We start from the raw sequence: 7,693 nt of genomic DNA on the forward strand, positions 1-7,693 counted from the left end.
GGCGCCACACGCAGCCTTTCTGTCAGAGCATATGACGGGCCGCTTAAACTACTGCGAAACTATAAACTATAGGCTACTATATCTTACGAGTTTTTTTTTAAAGCCCTTCATATAAAGCTTGTCACATGTTTATATCAAATTGTATTATGCACTTTCTCCACAGCAGCTCAGTCTGTGTCCTCCGCTATATTTTCAGATGCACTCGTATCAAACTACTGTATATCGATATAAACGGGATTGCCTCATATTTAATCGTTTATAAAGAAAATATCGATATATCGTACAAACTCGATATAAGTCAAAAATTATTTGACCTTCCAAAAGAGGACGATATCCGCTTCGTCATGCCTGGAGCTGATCCGTGCAGGTCACTGAGGAAATACATCAACTTCGCGCTGTGGATCGCCGGATCGGCTTTCACCGTGGACGAAGCGGAGTCCAGCCCGGGCTCGTCATATGTGGTTGCCGCTCCTTCGTCGAATCCGCTGGCCACACCGTTCTCAAGCCCGCCGCCTCTGCTCACTCTAACCCTCCGACCGTTCCTCACTTTATCCCCCAGTCTCTGCTCACTCTAGACTTTATATTTTGAGCAGTGTAGAGTAGGGCTTGTTGTTTGTAATTTCTCCGATCACAAATGCAGACATGGTTTTATGTTTACGCGGCGCGATGCTCATTAAAGTGAAAGTGAAACTAGCAGTCTGTGTGAAATGTGCTCGGCTATACGTCTCTCATTCTGCAGTAATACAGATGTTTTTGCGCACTGCATGTTTATTACATTATATGAGTCGCTTTGAAATATAAGTCGCAGCAAGTTTCAGATGATAAATAAACACTGCTCTATCTCTATTATAGATCAGTGCGAAGAAACTGTGTGTGGGTCTTTTGAGGACAAACCGATTCTCCTCAGGGTTTTACTCTCATCACTTTGAAAAACTGGTTTCATTAGTTTTCTAAAATTATATATATACAGTGGGTACGGAAAGTATTCACATTCTAGACTAGATCAGATGGCATTGAGACATTGTGTACGTCAGTACAGACAAAACTCATAGCATTGATTTAATCCTTTCATTTTTGCAGATTTACACACAACTCTCTTTCAGATCTTTTTCTTCTTGTCCTGCAGCTATGAATCGGTGAAGGATGATGGCGTCTGTTAAAGATCTGCTCAAGAACTCGCTGGAGGAACTAAAAGAAGTTGAACTGAAGACATTTCAGTGGCACTTAGTGAACGATCATGAGTGTATAAAAGCATCTGAAATGGAGAAAGCAGATATCTTAGACACAGTGGATAAGCTGGTGGCGTATTTTACACCAGAAGAAGAAGCAGTGAAGATCACGGTCGGCATCCTGAGGAAGATCAAGCAGAATCATCTGGCTAAAGAGTTAGAGAAGAAACACAAGCAAGGTGATGTTTAACTTACTGTGACTGTAACATGTAACTGTTTAGCAGTGTGACTGTTTGGACTGTAGGGCTGGATTTTGACACAAATTTCACGATTCGATTCAATTCTCATTTACAAGCTTTCGATTCGATTACCGATTCGTTTCGATTCAATATTGATTATTTTGTATAATTTTGTACTAATGCTGTAAAATATACAGTGGGTACGGAAAGTATTCAGACCCCCTTAAAATTTTCACTCTTTGTTATATTGCAGCCATTTGCTAAAATCATTTAAGTTAATTTTTTTTCCTCATTAATGTACACACAGCACCCCATATTGACAGAAAAACACAGAATTGTTGACATCTTTGCAGATTTATTAAAAAAGAAAAACGGAAATATCACATGGTCCTAAGTATTCAGACCCGTTGCTCAGTATTTAGTAGAAGCACCCTTTTGATCTAATACAGCCACGAGTCTTTATGGGGTGCTGTGTGTACATTAATGAGGAAAAAAAATTAACTTAAATGATTTTAGCAAATGGCTGCAATATAACAAAGAGTGAAATATTTAAGGGGGTCTGAATACTTTCCGTACCCACTGTACATGAGTCAGTTGGTACTACATTACTATAATATTGAAGGTAAAATGGACTGATTTGTTCAAATTACACTTAGTGAAGTTTTAAAAATAATAAAGTTACAATTACATAATAATATTTCTACTTCAATTCGTTTTTTTAAATATAAACATAAACATAAATTAAACATTGAAGAACAGTAACATTTATAATGAATATGTTATACGGTGCATATATTTAGTAAAATGGCCCTCTCTACAGTTTATTTTTCTATATGATTTGTAACGGACAAAACGTTACTTGGTTTTATTATTGTAGTTTCGCTCCACTTTTTTTGTTGATTTCATAGTGTGATGTATTTGGGTCACATGTAGTACCAGGACTACTAACATTGCATCACACTCAAATAACTTTTGTGGATTAAAACGTCATCTCATCACTCATCAATTCTCGTACTTCAACTGTACATGGAACGATAAGTTTATTTCAAATCATTGACTCAGTTAAAAGACAAAGTGCATTTAAATTGATTATGGTTTATTCGTTGGGTTTTGCACCTGTATATATACACTTGTGGGAAGAATAAATTAGGATTCAAAGATAATTTGTGTTGTGAAGAGTATTTTAATCAGTACATGTTAAAAATCTGTTGAACCCCTCAGAGTAACAGCTTTAAAGAAACGAGGTGTTACAGATTAATGAGTTTATGGTCACAAATATGTTTTTCTGAGGTAAATGTGACGTTATGTGACATTGTTTACAAGCTGTTATATTGACGTCTTTGCGCGGAGGAAACACTGATTGAGCGATTACATGAGACAGGATATGGATGGTAAAGTTGTACTCTTTCTTTTAACTTGCCTTCGGATGTTTAGTCATGTTTATTTTGTGCTGAAACTGGTATTAATGTGGAGGAGATGATCAGTTCACGTGCGTTACGTGCTGCTGCGTCTGTTGATCAAGGTGCTACAGTGATCTGTCACTTCACATTAAACAGCGCCAAAACGGCATTTATTGTTTGAATACAATGGACAGAATTTGAAATCTGAGACTTTGTTTCATATTAAAAGTACCAAAGCACAATGCTTATTGCGATATATTAGATGGGAAGTGCCCTTCAATTTTCCGTCCATTAACTCAAAACAGGCTACACTAATCGATTCTTGGGAATTAAGAATCGATATTGTTCCGTAAATATGATAATCGATTAATATCGAGATTAGTGATGTAACGGTATGAAAATTTCTTATCACGATTATAGTGACCAAAATTATCACGGTTATCAGTATTATCATGGTGTTGTTAAAATGTGCTGGAGATGTTAAAAAAGTACAGACACATAAATCACTTCACCAAGTTTTATATTTAAAAATCAGCAAACAACAAATAAAGTTACTTTTTGTTTGCATAATCACTAAAACAATAACATTACCAATGATGTTCGGATTTTAAATGACAACTTGACTGACAACAGTTTAATAGCATGTTGAAATATCTAATGTAAATGTTCAAATAAAGCTTTGAAAAAGTTTAATAAAAAGGTCAACCTCACATTTCAGCCTTTAAATAAAGAAAAGTTGTCAAAATGATAATTGATTAATACATGATTATATGTATTTTATCTGCTCCGTAAATAATTCTAGATAACTTATCTGAATTGTTTAAATGTATAGAATCCACATAAGCTTGTTTTTCATCAACCGGTCAAAATTTACAGCAGACATGGAGCGAAGATGAAAACAAAATGCCATCGAATCATTTCTGAAGATAGTCAGAACCATCATAATTAATGCATTCATATATTTCCCTTAGCACTCTTTTTAAACCTCCCAGCTTTTCCGCCCTGTTTTCACTCAAAACGAAACTACTCTGCGTGCTGTGCGCACATGAGACTGTTACTGAAAAGTGTGCTTTATGCTAGACAGTATTTATTTATCGCGAGTTGTTCAAATTGCGATAATCTAATACGGTTTTAATGATAATTTAAAAAACGGTAATACTAATCGTGGGGAATTTTATCATAATTTATCGTCAAACCGGTAATTGTTACATCCCTAAACGAGATATCGATATTTTTTACCCAGCCCTATTACACTGTAATTTCATAGCACCGCCACAGCCCCCCAAGGATTTACTAATGATTTTCCTGTTTTTGTTTTTTTTCTTTTTGTTTTTCTTTTGAACTCTCACGCTGAGTCCCAGTTCTATTTGTTTAGAACTACAAACATGAATAAAGTGTTTTAAAAAAACTACAAACATGGCATATATGCAAGACCGAGGTTTAGATAAAGGGGTTTGTGTGATTAATAGTCAATAATTACATTTCCACATTATATTTCATCTGCAACAATATTGTGAAGTTCTCGACATGAAAAACCCACTAGTGTCAGACCAACATGCCTCTTCATTTCTGTACAATGTGTTAGGAAATTAAAAATAAATGTGGAGGATGTTAACTGTGACGAGATGATTGACGGGACCGTTGAAACTGTGATGGAACGCACATAACTAAGCAACAGAGCAGTTCAATAAAGATCCAATTATAATGAAATAGTTTGTCCCAAAGCTTCCCTACAACAGTCGATTCACTGTGAATTGTTCAGTATGATTTAACAGAACCGATTTAGCAGATTCACTGAGAAGGGTCTGGCTGCAGACTTGCACTTGCCCTCAGACTTGCGCTCTCAGACACCTGTGCTTCTGCAAGTAATGTCACTTGCAGTCTTTTTTATTTTATTTTATTTATTTATTTTTAATCGGATCTCTCTACATTTTGCAACAGTAGCCAGGCAGTGAAGACAATAAAAAATAAACTAAATTACAATGTCACTTGCAATCCTCACTTGCACTCTCCGCTACCTGCGACGTCACTTGCAATCGACACAAATCGTGCGTGTTGCCAATGGAGACAAGACGCTGTGGTGCTTAAACGATTAAAACTAATTTAGTACCATAACGTACAGGGTCCTGCAAGTCTTCTGTAATTGAAAAAGACAAGACCCGCAAATCCGTGGCCACAGAACAGCAGAATATGAACTCAATGCACAAAGTCTCTCGTTAAGCGTTTTCCTCCTGTAGAAAAACATAAACACTTAATATGGATTCATGTATTAAGATATTAAAAGATCAAATTTGATATATAGTTTATTAATTTAATGTACTACAAGGCAAGCAGATGGCCATGAACACAACGCGCAAACTTTCACTTGTCCTCCCATACAGCAAAACTCTTAATGTGGCATAATAATGGACTAAGATGATAAAGACCAAATTCAGAATAAGTCTTAGGACCGATGAACTGTGAGAGTCAGATAACGGGTCAGGTGTTCTGTTAAGAAGCCTACTGCTGGTGCACGTTTACCAAGCGGGACCTGTGCTTAAATTGGTCATATGATACTGCTAAAAATAACATTATTTTGTGTATTTGGTGTAATGCAATGTGTTTATGCGGTTTAAGGTAAAAAAAAAAAAACACATTATTTTCCACATAATTTACTTTATTGTTGCTCTTTTATGCCCCACCTTTCTGAAACGCGTCAATTTGTACAAAGCTCATCGGTCTGAAAAGCGAGGTGTGCTGTGATTGGCCAGCTATCCAGTGCTTTGTGATTGGCCGAATTCCTCAAGCGTGTGACGGAAATGTTACGCCCCTCACCATACTGTGATGCTGTGTGTTGCTAAAAAGAACATTATTTGGTGTAATGAAATGTGTTTATGCAGTTTAAGGTTCAAAAAACTGTTATTTTCCACATACTGTACATTATTGTTTCTCCTCTATGCCCCGCCTTTTTGAAACGCGTTGATTTTTACAAAGCTCATCGGTCTGAAAAGTGAGGTGTGCTGTGATTGGCCAGCTATCCAGTGCGTTGTGATTGGCCGAATTCCTCAAGCGTGTGACTGAAATGTTACGCCCCTTACCATACTGTGATGCCCTGTCCCGGCACGACGAGACAAAAACATTAAAACCCATTACAAACGAGGCATTTGTTGCATCCAGTGGGGACATAATTACTGATTATAATGACTTATACTGTCTTTTTACTCGCTGCGTTGCGTATCGTGCTGCATAAACATAAAACCATGTCTGCATTTGTGATCGGAGAAATGACAAACAAGCGCTACTCTACACTGCTTAAAACTCACGTTTGAATCATCAGTGGCAAATCCTTTAAATATAAAAAACGTACTGTCTTTGCAAAGTTGGAATTGCCCCTCTTTATAGAAACAGCCTTTGAGCACAGCCTTTCCAGGATCAGGAAACAGTCCTCCATAAAATGTGCTGCACACATCTGAATATTTGGGTTGAACTGTTCTGGAACAGTGTTATAAATACAACTTAACAACTGATTTCTAGTTGTGTCCTCTTTTGGAAGACCAAACAAAGTAGTTACGCTCTGCTTTGTGTCTCTCCGTCAGATAACCTCACGTCCATGATGCACCATTACAGGTATTTCCCTAAACCGACACACAGCCCGTATATTTTTCCGCCACAGGGTGAGAACGTAATTATTACGAAAATGATTTTCTTTTTGATAATTATTTTATTTCAGCATTATTTTCGTTTTTCAGCAACTGTTGTTAGTGTTGTTTCATTTTAGTTTTTCATTTATTTTAATATTTTTATTTTATTTCAGTTTACGAAAATGTTTTTGAGCAGTTGTTTTCGTCTTAGTTTTAGTTTTCATTTACGAAAATAACCTTGGATACCATGGAAACCATATTGTTAACTTCTTCACATGCATGTTCTTTATAGAGGCTTTCGCACCAGAGGAATTTATGGTCAAATTGCTCATAAGCAAAATACTACAGTATTTTCTTTCACGTATCTGTATATCTTGTCTCACATTTTTTACTTCTGTCCTTTTTCTCTCTCCTCACAGAGCCACAAGACAACTCAGGGACAGAGACGGCAGACAAACACACTGAAAAACAAGGTGCAGTCTTATCAGTCATATTCCAAACTGTGTGTTTTTTTTGTTTTGTTTTTTACCATTTTTATTTTATAAATCACAGTTAAAGTAAGAATATCAGTGGCAATGACCTAAATACTGCCATGCAGTGACATTGTTCATAATGGTGGACAGATAATGGTTGGGAGCATTATTAATATTAGAACAGCAATGACCACGCCAGTATACCTTATAGTGTTGTCACGGTACCAACATTTCTATATTCTGTACCAATACCAGTGAAAATCCACGGTTCCCTTTTATGGGAACTTCGAACTGCGTCCTCTAGGGGTCGCTATGGGAAAGGCTAGTTTCGCGGCTCGCGCTCCTCCCCTGCCTGCGGGTAGGGGTAGGAATAATCGTGGGTCAAAGGAAGGTAGGTAAAATATGTAAGGGATGTGATCCAGACAGGACGTCAGTGCTTTGTCCGGATCAGAGTGATACCTCAGTATCTACTCATTTCCTTCGGGCGTCTTACATCTGCCCTTATCTTTCCCTTCCTAATTCCCCTGTAACCACCATCTCCACCTGACCGAGGTTAGGTGGGAGTTTCCCGCATTACAGACTCCTATGCTGGATCTATGATGTTTGGTTGGTTCTATGGCTTCATAGTGACCACCTTACTGATGGTCCGGACCAGAGGCTTCTTCGGACGGGGCTCCGACGCGGGAACCATGGTGTGTGAGTACGATCCATTTCTAAATATACAGTGGTGTGAAAAAGTCTCAGGCAGTGCTCCCCTCACCTTAGAGGGTTGTATTTGAGCTTGCCTCTCCC

General features: G+C 37.5%; 1 pseudogene; it reads left to right on the plus strand.

Moving 5' to 3' along the window:
- The first annotated feature begins 1,146 nt into the window (after nucleotides 1–1,146).
- The window catches only part of LOC107726353 (NACHT, LRR and PYD domains-containing protein 3-like), a 79,210-nt pseudogene continuing 72,663 nt past the window's right edge, over nucleotides 1,147–7,693 (plus strand).

This window comes from Sinocyclocheilus rhinocerous, unplaced genomic scaffold, assembly GCF_001515625.1.
Source record: "Sinocyclocheilus rhinocerous isolate Xijiao unplaced genomic scaffold, SAMN03320098_v1.1 scaffold2441, whole genome shotgun sequence".
Lineage (NCBI taxonomy): Eukaryota > Metazoa > Chordata > Actinopteri > Cypriniformes > Cyprinidae > Sinocyclocheilus > Sinocyclocheilus rhinocerous.